Here is a 14,630-nt window from a genome sequence, read left to right on the forward strand (position 1 = left end):
AATATCAAACCCCCATACCTGGAACAAATCCCACTTGATCATGGTGAATAATTTTTTTAATGTTGTTGGGTTTGATTAGCTTATATTTGGTGGAGGATTTTTGTGTCTATGTTCATCAGAGGTACTGGCCTGTAGTTGTCTGTTATTTAAATGTCTTTATATGGTTTTTGGGATCAGGATAATGATGACCTCATAGAATGAATTTGGAAGCTTTCTTTTCTATATATATTTTTTGTAATATTTTGAGAATAATAGGTATTAATTCTTTTAATGAATTTAATTGTTGGAATTAACCTGTGAAGCCATCTGGTCCTAGACTTGTTTTTTGAAACGTTTTTTATTTTATTTCTAATGCAGTTTTGTTGTTAGTGATAAGTCTGTTGGGATTTTTTATTTCTTCCTGATTTAGTTCTGGAAGATTGTATGCTCCTAGGATTGATCCATTTCTCTAGGTTGTCTGATATATTGACATTATAATTTTCTATAGTATTCTCTTATAATTCTTTGTATTTCTTTGGTGTTGGTTGTTATTTCTCCTCCTTCATTTCTGATCTTATTTATTTGAATTCTCCTTTTTTTTCCTGATGAGTTTGGCTAAAAGTTCATCAATTTTGTTGATTTTGTTTTTCAAAGAATTAGCTCTTTTTTCATTGATATTTTCTATTGTTTTAGTCTACATTTCTTCTCTAATCTTTATTATTTCTTCTAACTTTGGGTTTTGTTTGTTCTTTTTCTAGTGTTTTTAGGTTATAAGGTTATATTGTTTAAGATTTTTCTTGTTTCAAGGCACCTGGGTGGCTCAGTCAGTTAAGTCTATGACTCTTGGTTTTGGCTCAGGTCATGATCTCACGGTTTCATGAGTTTGAGCTCTGCGTTGGACTCTGTGCTGCCAGCACAGAGCCTGCTTGGGATTCTCTCTCTCCCCATCTCTGCCTGCCCCTCCCCCACTTGTGGCATCTCTGTCTATCTCAAAATAAATGAATAAACTAAAAGTTTATATTCAAGTTTATAACTTGAGTATAGTTATTCCTATAACTAATGATATAATTAATATCATTAGTTATTCACGAAAACTGTCTTTATCTTTAAAAAAGATAGTAAGAAAAAAAAGATTTTTCTTGTTTCTTTAGGTAGACCTATCTCCCTAAGAGGTCCAGGTTCAGGAAATGTGGGTGTGCTGGTGTGTGGGGCTAACTCCCTCTGCTTCCCCAGGAGAGAAGTAACTTTGAAGTACTGCCAAAACCATCCAGGGCTACATGAGGGATGTGGCATGGTGGAAGTCAGCTGGGGGGATGTCTGCTAAGGCAGGCAGGTTGAGTGTGGTTGGGTCTGCAAGAGAATACTGGGCTGGGGTCTGTAGTGCTAGCATGCTTGATGGAGGCTGTTGTAAGTGGCTTCTGCACATGTCACTTTATCTAGACTGGAGAAGGGCAAAAAATTACACCATTGTTCCTGGAGAAATCTCCTGCACATTCTTGGTCCACCAGCACATGTTCTAAGATTAGTCAGTACATCTCCTTCACTTATACCCCATGTGGTTTTCAAACGACTGCTTCTATGCTGTACCTCGGACTGAGTTATTTGGTTTGCTGGAGCTTTAAAGGTGGAGACTTTGTTTGCTGTTTCCCTCAAGCTCTCCTAGAGTTAAAACCTCCTAGAGTTAAGTCCCACTAATTTTCAAAGCCAGACATTATGGGGACTCAACTTCCCTGTACGGGTCCTCCTGGCTGGGGTTGCCCAGTGTGGAGCCTGATTCCCTCACTCCTCTATACATGTGATGTCCTTCCTTTTTCTGGTGAGTCATGCAGAGGGTTGGTTTTGCAACTGCATCTGTGTGCCTCCTATGCTTTTTGATTTGGCCTTCTTTCTACAACTAGCTATGAAAAATCTGTTCTGCGAGTCCTCAGGTTGTTTTCAGTGTTGGTTGAATAGATAAAGTTGTTGCATCAGTGTGTCTGGAGGATGATGTGAGCTCACAATCTTCCTACTCCACTATATATTCCCCAGGTCCTGTTCTGAAAAAAAAAACTGAATTTCGGTCTCAGTCTGAAGTAGAGATGTTTAGAGATGTCAAGACATAAAAAAGAAAGTCAGTGTGAAATGGACACTTTTCCAGGAGTCGTGAAACTTTCATATCACAATATTTCCATCACAAGAACATGAACAATGTGAATGGTGGGTTTATTATCACTGAATGTTCTGTAGGGCACATTTTATTTTTACTGAGACAATTAATGTTTTAAAATTCTAGACACAGACAAAGCAGAGTTGTTTAAGACTCACCAGGAGAACTTAGCTTCCAGAAGATTGTGGTTTACTCTTTTCCCTAAAAAAGGCCAGGCATGATGCTGGAAACTTTTATACATGATTATAATTGTACAAAATCTAGTGCAGCTGTTTCTCCTCATTCTTGGAGTTCAGAAAACTTAGCCATCAAGTACCTAAAAGAGTTTGTCAACATTACACAGCAGACCAGCACCAGGGAGAGGAAGCATCAAGCCCCATTTCCCTGATTCCAAAGCTGTGCCCTTCTTACTGTGTGAAATGGCTGCTCTCATCATGGGATGAATGACAGTAGAATGTGTGTATGTGAAAGTATTTTTACCCTTCAAAGTCGAATAAAAATTCAGGATTTATAATCCTTGCAGATGTAAACCTCAAATTCTAAAAATTTTTTGATCCCTTCGTGTGTCAATTTACATATAGGTAAACCATACTTTGGTATCACACTTGGAAGATATTTTGAGCAGATACTTTGTTCTAAAATATAAAGTTCATTATCTTATGTGTAAGTACAATAGAAGACCTCTATTTTTATATCTTGCAAATTTCTAGAAACTTTCATAACTTCTAAAAAATAAATAAAAGAATTACTAGTATAAGATATGTTTACAGAATGTTGAAAATATAAAATCACTGTACTTATTTGGTCTTCTAGACAGCATGTTAGAGACAGTGTTATCATGATTTTATTTAATATCATTGTGTTATTTTTGTTAAGAAAGATGCTTGACCTCTCTGGCCCCAGTCTGCTTACCAGTGAGTGCACATTTAAGTTCATAAATCTGTTAAATCTCCAGTTGAGGATAAAGATAGTTGGCTTCCAGAATATCTAGTGATAAACCTCTTTATCTAATTCATATACCACCTATTACCTTCAGAAAGATTCTTAACCTCTCTGGCCCCAATTAACTCATGAGTAAAATGGGATATAATAATCCTACCTGCTTTATAGAATTGCTATGATGATTTAGTAGGATAATATTTGTAAAGCTTGTTGAATAATGCTTGGTACATAGAAAACATTACACTGATGGTTTGTTAAATAAATCTGTCAAACTAGAGCTTCATTAGAATGCTACCAATGGTAATAAACCTTCATTGATTTATTTTTGCATGCATATTTTTCCTTAATACAGTGAAGAAAGTAAGTTTTCTCAGTTGCACAAATTTCACGTCAGGGCTCTGAATCTGAAGCCTACTTCTTTTTCACTCTAAGCCTTTCACATTCCTGAGAAGGTGAAGTAATTCAGCATGCTGCTTTAACTTCCCTTCTCTCTAACCTCAAAGTGTTAGAGCATGCCACTTTCCTTTCTACCACTGAGTTCCTTTTCTCTTATTTCAGAGGTGTTGAATTCCTCTTCTTTGTAGAGTGAACTTCTTCACTTTGCAGATGACTCCCTTCTCCAAGACTCTGCCTTGCCAATCTCTATTTTTGATCTCTACTTTTTCTTTTCACTTGAGACTTTACTTCCTCTTCCATGTTCAGTGTGATCCTCAAGTTTCTGTGTTCAACATGGCATAGGAGTCATGTTCTAATCCTAAGTCTGACATTGCTTTGTTCATTTAGTCAAACAGTTCTGAAGGTTCTTAAGTCCCTAATTTAGACAGCAAAGGACAGCTCTAAGTTGCCAGTTAACATGTAGAACAATTTAACTCATTGTCTAAACCTCTCATATCTGAACTCTGCTTACACGTGGTGGCCTCACCATTTACAACCAAGCATAACTTCTACCTAAAAAAAGTAGAAGTTCTCTCCCTTAGAGTATTGTGCTCTTCTCATTTTGAAGCTGGCTCAGACTACAGCCATCTTATCACTGACACCTTTTTCCGTCCAATGCATTTTGGGGAAAAAAACTAGCATGACTTAATGCTTTAGAATGCATACATAAATATTAGTTTCATAAAAATAATTTCATAAAAACTATAAAAACATGCTGTATCTTGTTCAAACTAGCATTTCTGAAGGCATTTACCCACTGATTTTTTTTTTTTTGCATTAAACTAATAAATAGCCTAGAGTTCTTCAGAGAAACAGAACCAGTGTATAGGGGGTAGTAGTGGGGATGCAGACAGAGAGAAAGAGATTTTAAGGAACTGGCTTACACAATTGTGGGGCTGTCAAGTTCAGATATACAGGATAGGCTGACAGGCTGGAGATCCATGCAGGAGCTGGTATTACAGTTGAGATACAAAGGCAGTCTGCTGGCAGAATTCCTTCTTACTTTGGGAAGGTCAGTGTTTATTCTCTTAAGGACTTGAACTGATTGAATGAGACTGACCTACATGATAAAAGATAATGTACTTGACTCAAAGTGTACTGATTTGTTTATTTCTAAAAAAAATAATGTTTATTCATTTTTGAGAGAGAGAGAGAAGAAAGAGAGACAGAGCATGAACCGGGGGCTGGGGTGGGGGGTGGGGGGCAGAGAGACAGGGAGACACAGAATCCAAAGCAGACTCCAGGCTCTGAGCTGTCAGCACAGAGCCCAACGTGGGCTCGAACCCATGGACTGTGAGATCGTGACCTGAGCTGAAGTCAGATGCTTAACTGAGACACCCAGGTGCCCCCAAAGTCTACTAATTGAAATGTTAATGTCATCTAAAAAATACGTCCACTGAAACATCTAGAAAATTGTTTCACCAAATATCTGGTACAGTGACCTCGTCAAGGTGACACAATTAACCATTACAGTTAATTAATTCCAAAAATACTATTTGATGGACAGCATAATTTAGAAATATGGGCCAATGGCACTCTAATGCTAGACTAAGGTGATTTGGACTTGATTCTGTAGTAAAGAAGAATACAAAGCTTTGAACAGAGCTGTGACATGTACTTGGGGAGGAGAGTATTTCAAAGGGAGATGGATTGAAGAAAGCACAGACTGAGAAGGGAGAACAAAATAGGACTTTATTTCATTGGTCTAGGCAAGATAAATTATGGGGTAAGTAGAGGATCCTGGTGGGTGATTCAGTCAGTTAAGCATCTGACTCTTGATTATAGTTCAGACCATTATCTTATGGTTCATAGGTTTAAGCCCCATGTCCAGCTCCTTGCTGAGACTGCAGAGCATGCTTGGGATTCTCTCTTCCTCTCCATCTCTTGGCCCCTCCATCACTCTCAAAATAAATAAATAAACTTAAAATAAAAACTTATAAGTAGAAGAGTGATATATAAGTGGGGAAGGCAAAGTGAATTTGAAAAACATTCTGGAAGTGCAACTAAGAGATTGGGTCAACTGCACTGGGGAAGTAGGAGAGTGAAAATTCAATAATAATGCTAAGGCTTTATGCCCTTGGTAACTGAGAAGATGGCAATGGCAATGGAAGAAGCAGGAGTATTGGAGGCAGAACAAACTTGGTAGGTGCTGGTAGGACCTCATATCTGATAAATAGAAAATGTTCTGGCTTCTTAATTTAACATTTCTTGGGCAGCTTATAAAGACATTTGAGAGCTGGAATTAATAACTTGATGGAAATTCCATGAGGAGAGTACAGCTATGCATACTGATGACTGTGTCAGGCAATTTTTTTTCTCTGCTAGAGATGAGGAATGTAATAGAAATTGGCAAGAAAACCACATGATCTGCTGTCACCAACTCTTGGCTCAAAAGTGGTGAATACTGTCTAGTGGACATTTACAAAACCAACCCGTCCTTCACTATAACGCTGGCTGCTGAATTCATCACAGTAAACATTTCTAAGGTTGGGAGAATCAGTGTCAAGAGTATTGTCAGGATTTGATAACGAAAACTAGTGGCCCATAGTAATAACAGTCCTAATTTTCTTTTCAATTAGTTTTGCCTTCATTTTTCCCATTCTCTGTTGCAATGAGCCATTCCCTAGCTTAACCTGCTGGCTCCAGCAAAGATACTATTCTCATTTTCAACACTGTCTTCAGTTATTTTGCTTTTATAAGGGATCTTTGTTCAACTGAGAGATGTACCAAATATGTCCAACAGAACTCTATCAACCCTGTAGTTTCAAGATGATCAGAACATTATTTGCATAAATATATTATCAGCAGGCATGGGTTGTCAAGTCAAGAGAGCCCAACAAGTTTCAGTGGGAAGAGGTTACCTAGGCAATTCCCCTCATGCCACAGATGAACAAGTGGAGATTGGGAGAAGTTAAAAAAAAGTCTCAAAGGTACAGGCAGGGCTTGGAGCAGAAAGTGTATGGTTTGATTTCCACTCCAGGAGTCTTTCAGCATGTCATGATCTAAGAATCTGGCATTGTGCTTGACCCTATGGAAAATGAGCTAAGTATAGGCATGGTCTTTGTCCTCTTAGAATTATATACTTGAATAGCAACAACAACAAAAAATCCTCAAATACAGCCAAAGCCCTTGGGATATTTCACAAGTTGGGAAAGCCTGAGGTTTGTTTTTGCCAGATAATCTCAGTCTGAAATTTTCTGCCAGATTTATGAAACATTGTGACAATTTAAAAATCCTGTTCTTAACTCTCTAGATTAGGGTCAGCCATAGTGACAGCTATTACCTGACTAGCCAAAAGTAAATTGCTACATAGCCATGTGCTTTACTCAATTTACCACATAAATTATTGTAAATCTTTTGACTTCTGCACTGTCTGGGTTATATGTAGTCAAGAAGAATTACATTGTTAAGCAAAGTGTGTTGCTGTCCCCTCACATACCTTATTCCTGAATTATGATGTATTTTTTGATTCTAGAGGATGTTTACAGTTGTTGATTTCTTTTGACACCAGCTGTTGAGCTGGGGACTTGTCTACAAGTGCAGGTGGTTGTTGGCTTCAAGGTATCACTGTGACCAATTTTGTGTGTGTGTATCCTAGAAATAAGTGATAGAAATCTCAACCCATTTAGGTGGGAAGAGTACATGTCAAAATATTATTATGAGTCTGGGTTGGGATTTAAAATGTGAATTATCTTTATAGGATAATGTGTTGAAGTATTAAAAATGTATGATAGAACAGTTTTGTGTAAGAGTCCACTATGTACATATATGCATGAAAAGAGTGTATAAAATGGCAAAAGTAGAAGGATACTGAATTCCTTGCAAAGAGTAGCATTTGGAGCTTTAGGCCACCTCAGACACCAAGGCCAGGAGTGAGGGGGAAGAGACCAGGTTTAATATTACCTGAGAAAGATGAAAAACAAGAGCTCAGAAGCCAAGGAGAACTTCTGAGATGTTAAGGAGATCTGATGCACAGTAAAGGCTTTGTGACTGGGAGCAAGACCAAAAGGAGCCAGTACAGTCTGATGCTGCAGTAGAAAGCACAGATGGAGAGAGTGAGCAAGCATTTAATATGATGCTTTATCATAGGATGGAGGAGGGTTCAAGGTGAAGCATGAAGGGTACCAAGCAGACTGGAAAACTTGAAGCCAGAATTTGGGGGTTTAACTTTGAGCCCTACTATGTATAATTCTGTTACTTAAATTTGTCATAAACACAATTCATAGGAAAATTTCAACTTCTCTGAAACTCACTATACTCCTTCGTAAGATAAGTATAATGATGCTATTCTGAGTTGTTAGTAGAATTAAATGAGCTTATGTATGTGAAAGTCCTTTGTGGCTAGTAACAGTTACATGGATGAAAGATACATTTTATTTATTATAAAGTAAATGTCAATGATAGCTTTAGGCTCTATGTGACCATTCCAATCCAATAAAACTATCATAATATAATCGTAAATATCATGTATCTCTGTTATAAGGTGAGAAAATGGCTGAGAGGCTGGCTACTTGTCCAAAGATTTCTTACCAGAGAAAAGTTTGTAAATTTCAAAGAGCAGCACTTCTCTTATAATATATTCATTTCACTCTCTAAATCAAAAAGCATAGGCATATAATGACAATTTAAAAGGCAGAATTTATGTATTTCTTTAGTGCAGAAAGCATCATACCCCTAGAGCATTAGTAGAATCTAGCACCTATGCATTTTTCATAGACTCATTTGGGAAATGTCATGGTTTATCAGAGCCACATAAATCAGAGTTTGCTGGATTTAATTCAATCTTTAAATGTCACCTGGAGATGAGGGAATAATACTGAGTCATTTTTTGTGTGTGTGTGAGATTAAACAAAAGCAGGTATAGAAATCAAAGAAAATTTGAGGAAAAAAATTACTTGAGGTAGGAATAGATATCTCTGGGTATAAGAACTTGAAAATTTTCTTGAAATGTAGGTTCAAACACAGTAGGCTTCACTTTATTTTTATACCCCTTAGGTGATACTTTTGGGTCATTGTTCTTCATTAATGCTTGCAGAGTTTCAGAATTTCCCCATTTATCTGTAGTCTCCCCCCTGCACAAATTCAAATCCTGCTTCATGAGCTAGAATAGAATAAATTATGCTGCAGTCATCAATAGTCTCCAAATCTCAATGGTTTATGACAACAAGTGTTATTTCTCTTCTGGTCCCACTGGTACTAGATTGTTTTTATCCAGTAGGCTACAGGATGGATTTGGAATCTGCATACGACTGAACTTGGCAGGCCCAGTCCTGACAAGAAGAAAATGTTGGCAAAAAACGTTGAGCAAACATGGGCTATCAGTAAGGGAAGTGAAAATGAGGGGGAAACCTGCTATCTGTGGCCTTGGGAAATTCTCTCTTCCAGGTTAATGGCCTTGGTGGTAGCTTAAGGGGAACAGCCAGAGGGGGAAAAAGGCCTTAGTGGACACCACTCTAAGACATGATGGCTGTTGCAGCAGCCTCCGTTTAGACATCTGTAGGTGTCCCAGCTACCAAGGAGAAAGATTCAAGGCAAGCACACACACTTTCACTTTAGTTTGTGGCCAAGTAAGTCACACAGACATTTCTGAATTCAAAAGGCCAGGGATATATGATTCTTCCCCAGTGTGAGATACTGAAAACAGCTGTAATTGTGAACAATACCCTGATCTATCCTTGAAGTATTTTCTCAAGTGCATTGCATCCATGAAAGTCGTTCTTGGTCCTCAGGAAAAATTTCCCCTCTCCTAGACACCCCCATAACGTTCTCTACCCTTTTTCATTTCTCCGTCCACGTGTGTCATTTTTCATCTATGGTTATTTGGAGTGTCTTAAATTTCTCCTGGTAGGTAATCAGCAAGCTTTTTGGGAGTATAGACTATACCTTGTTCGTTGACATATATCTTTTAATAGATGTTATACTTGGAGCCCTGTTTGGTCTTTATGATGAATTAATGGATCTGGAAAGGAAAATACTGTTTTATTTCTATGCATGTACTAGAGAAGGGATCTTAGATCAGTACCCCAGGTCTTCTAAAGTGGGTAAGAGTGCAGTTGTTTTAACCATGATGGAATAGAATCTCTCTTGGTTTACCTAATATGATTTCCTCCCAGATTTATTATAACATAATTTACATTATATTTAAAAAGTACAATATAAAGATTTGACATATGTATATATTGTGAAATATGTATGTACAAATATTTATGTATACACTACATTTTTTGATCCATTCAATCATCTATGGACATTTTTTCCTGTATCTTGGATATCGTGGGTAATGCTGAAATGAACATGAGAATACAGAAATCTCTTTGAGTTAGTGATTTAATATCCTTTAGAAATGGATTGCTGAATCAGATGGCACTTCCATTTTTTATTTTTTATTTTTTAAAATGTTTGTTTATTTTGAGAGGGGAGGGGCAGATAGAGGGAGAGAGAATCCAAAGCAACTTCCATATGTCAGCACAGAGCATGTTGCAGGGCTCAGTCTCACAAACCGTGAGATCATGATCTGAGCCAAAATCAAGAGTAGGACGTATAACCAACTGAGCCATCCAGGCGCCTCCCATTTTTAATTTCTTGAGGAATCTTCATATTACTTTCCATAGTGGTTGTACTAGTTTATATTCCCACCAACAGTGTACAAGTGTTCCCTTTTCTACATCCTTACAGTATATGTTATTTACTGTCTTTTTGATAATAGACATCCTAACAGCTGTGATTTTGTTTTACTGTGATTTTGATTTGCATTTCTCCAATGACCAGTGATTTTGAGTGTCTTTCCATGAAGGTTTCGGTCATTTGTATGTCACTGTTTGAGAAATGTCTGCTCAGGTAATTTGCCCAATTTAAACGTTTTTTTTTTTTTTTTGTTTTGTTTTTTTTTTTTTTTTTGAGAGAGAGAGAAGGCGGGGGAGATGGAGACGCGGGGAGAGGGAGAGAATCTATGCTGAGTGTTGTGGGCTGGATCCCACGACCCTTGGATCATGAACTGAGATGGAATCAAGAGTTGGACACTACTGACTAAGCCACCTAGGTGCCCCATGAAATTGGCTTTTTTGTTTTGCCATTGAGTTGTAGGAATTGTGTGTGTGTGTGTGTGTGTGTGTGTGTGTGTGTGTGTGTGTGTGTATACATACATATACACATATACATTTAACTCTAGCATAATGAACATACAGTGTTATGTTAGTTTCAGGTGTATAGTATAGTGATTCAATATTTATATCTATTTCTCAGTGCTCATCATGATAGGTGTACTGTTAATCCTCTTTACCTATTTCACCCATTCCCCCTCTCCCCTCTGGTAACAATCTATTTACATATAGGAGTCTTTTCTTTGTTTCTCTTTTTTCTTTGTTTTATTTCTTATATTCCACATATGAGTGAAATCATATGGTATTTGTCTTTTTCTGACTTACTCCACTTAGTATTATTTCCTCTAGATCAATCCAGTATGTTGCAGATTGCAAGATTCTATTCTTCTTTATGGCTGAGTAATATTCCATTGTGTGTATATACATACACACACACACACATACATACATACCACTTGTTTATCCATTCATCTATTAATGGATTCTCGTGTGGTTCCCATAATTTGGCTATTGTAAATAACAATGTAATAAACATAGGGATTCATATATCTTTTAGAATTAGTGTATTTATATTCTTTGGGGGAAATACCCAGTAGTTGAACTCGTGGACTATGCAGTAATTCTATTTTTAATTTTTTAAAGCAGCTCCATACTGTGTTCAACAACACCTGTTATTTCTTCCTTTGTAATCTTAGTCATTCTGACAGGTGTGAGGTGATATCTCATTGTGGTTTTGATTTGCATTTCACTGATGATGAATGATGTTATAGTATCTTCTCATGTGTCTGTTGGTGACCTATATGTCTCCTTTGGAGAAATGTCTTTTCATGTCTTCACATTTTTAATTGGATGATGATGATGATGATGATGATGATTTTGGTATTGAGTTGTATAAATTCTTTTTGGATACTAACCGTTTATCGGATTTCATTTGCAAATATCTTCCCCTTTACAGTGTTTTTGTTTTGTTTTGTTTTGTTTTGTTTTTAGTGTTATTGTGGTTTTCTTTGCTGCATGGTTTTAGTTAATTGTACCATGACTTGTCTATTTTGGGTTTTATTGCTTTTGCCTTTACTATCAAACATTAAAAGTCATCACCAAGACTGATGTCAAGGAGGTTATCCCCTAGGTTTTCTTGTAGGAGTTTTATGGTTTCAGGTCTTAGTAAAATCTTTAATTCATTTCACATTGATTTTTGTGTATGGTGTAAAATAGGGGTCCAGTTTTATTTTTCTGCATGTGTATATGCAGTACCATTATAAAAGAGACTATCCTATTCTCATTGTGTAGTTTTGGTGACTTGATTGAAAATTAATCGACCATATATGCTTGGGTTTATTTCTGGGTTCTGTATATTCTCCATTGATTTGTGTGTCTGTTTTTATGCCAATAAAAATATTTTAGTAACTATAGCTTTGTAGTATAGTTTGAAATTAAGCCTCTACCTTTGATCTTTCTTAAGATCACTTTGGCTATTCGGAGTCTTTTGAGATTCCATACAAACCTTAGGATTATTTCTTCTATTCCTTTAAAAAAATGCCATTGGAGTTTTGATATAAATTTCATTGAATCTGTAGACTGCTTTGGGTAGTACAAACATGTTAAAAATCTTGCTTCTTCCAACACATGAGCATGTAATATTTTCCCATTTATTTGTATCTTCAAATTCTTTCATTAATGTCGTGTAATTCTCAGTATACAGGTTTTTCATCTCTGGTTAGATTTATTCCTAGTTATTTTATTCTTCTTATGCTATTGTATGTGGGATTTTTTTCTTTAATTTCTTTCTAAAAATTGGTTACTGATATATAGAATTAGTTAATTTTTGTATTTTGATTTTGTATTCTACAACTTTACTGATTTCATGTATTATTTGGGGAGTCTTGATCATTTTTAAAATTTTTTGAGTATAGTTGATTCACAATGTTATATTAGTTTCAGGTGTACAGCATAGTAATTCCACATCTCCAAGTGTAACTATTACCTTTCCCCATGCAATGCTATTATGATATCATTGACTATATTTCCTATGCTGTGTCTTTTACTCCCTTCCATAACTGGGTGCTCATATCTTCCATTCCCTTTCATCCATTTTACTTATTCACATCCCCGTGCCCGTTGGAAACCATCAATTTATTCTCTGTATTTATGGGTTCAGTCTTGCTTGTTTGTTTATTATTCATTTTGTTTTGTTTTTTAGATTTCACATAAGTGAAATCATATGGTATTTATCTTCCTCAGTCTGACTTATATAATTTAGCATGAAACCCTCTAGGTCCATCTATGTTTTTCACAAAAGGCAAGATCTCATCCCTTTCTAAGGCTCTGTTATATTCCATTGTATGTATATGCCACACCTTTATCCATTTTTCTATTGATGGGCATTTATAAGATCATGTCATCCGTAATTAGAGACAGATTTACTTACTCCTTTCCAATTTGAATGCCTTTTTCTTTTTCTTTTTTGCCTTATTGTCTGGCTAGGCCATAAAATACTATATTAAATTAAAATGATGAGAGTGGGCATCCTTGTTTTGTTACTGTTCTTAGACTAAAAGTCCTCAGCCTTCTGCTGTTGAGTATGATGTCAGCTGTGGACTTGTCATATGTGGACTTTAGTATGTTGAGGTACATTCCATCTACACCCAAATTGTTGAGAATTTTTACCATGAAAGGATGTTGAATTTTATCAAGGGCTTTTATGCATCTGCTGAAATTATCATAGGATTTTTATCCTTGATTTTGTTAATGTGGTGTATAACATTTTGTGTGTGTTTGTGATAGTGTATGATTCTTTTAATGTGTTGTTGAATACAGTTTGCTAATACTTTGTTGAGGATTTTTGCATGTGTAGTTCATCAAGGGTATTGGCCTATAATTTTCTTTTTTTCTAGTGTTATTTTCTGGCTTTGTTATCAGCATAATGCTGACCCTGTTAAATGAGTTGGAAAGTGTTCTTAGCACTTCAGTTTTTTTTTTCCCAAAGCATTTGAGAAGGATTGGTGTTCATTCTTATTTAAACAATTGGTAAAATTTACCATTGAAGCCATCTGGTCCTACTTTGTGGGGAAGTTTTTGATTATTGATTCAGCATCTTTACTCATTATTTGTCTGTTCATATTTTCTATTCATGGTTTAGTCTTGGTAGGTCATATGTTTCTAGGAGCTTATTCATTTCTTTTATGTTGTCTAATTGCTTGGCATATAATTTTTTTGTATTAGTTCCTTATGATCCTTAGTATTTCTTTGTTATTACTGGTAACATCTCTTTTTTATTTCTGATGTTAAACAATTTTATTAGCTTAGCTAAAGATGTGTCAATTTCATCTTCTAAAAAACCAGCTCTTAGTTTCATTGATCCTTTCTATTATATTTGTATTCTCTATTTCATTTACTGCTGCTCTGATAATCATTTCCTTCATTCCTTCTAACTTTGGGCTTAGTTTGTTGCCTTTGTCTAGTTCCCTGAGGTGTAAAGTTAAATTGTTTATTTGGTATTTTTTTCTTAACATAGATATTATAAACTTAACTATAGAACAACTTTTGCTATATCCCCTAAAATGTAAGTATATATAGTTTCCATTTTCATTTGTGTCAAGATATTCTTTTATTTCCTTAAAAATTGTTTTTGAGCCATTGGCTCTTCAGAATCACCACATATTCTTGCCTCCATATGTTAAGTGGGAACTAGGAGTAGGTAGAAATATTGCAAATGATGATTCACCAGGGAAAAGAGAAAATACACTGTATTTATCATGTTATATTTGGTTTTAGATTGTACAAGATGCAGAGAACACTGTAGTTATAACCAGTTAGGCACTACTGACCACAGCTACCAAAAATGTATTTCCTTACTCAGGTCTGAATGAGTGAGATTCTCTTCTTACTTGTTATTACTTTCAGAGTTGCTGCTACTTTGAGTCCTATTAGTTTTTTTTTTTTTTAATAGACAAGTTTTTAGAGGAGTTTTAGGTTCACAGCAAAATTGAGAGAAGTACTGGGAGTTCCTGTGTGTTCTCCTTCTCAGT

The sequence above is a fragment of the Panthera leo genome, chromosome B3 (genome assembly GCF_018350215.1).
Source record: "Panthera leo isolate Ple1 chromosome B3, P.leo_Ple1_pat1.1, whole genome shotgun sequence".
Classification (NCBI taxonomy): Eukaryota; Metazoa; Chordata; class Mammalia; order Carnivora; family Felidae; genus Panthera; species Panthera leo.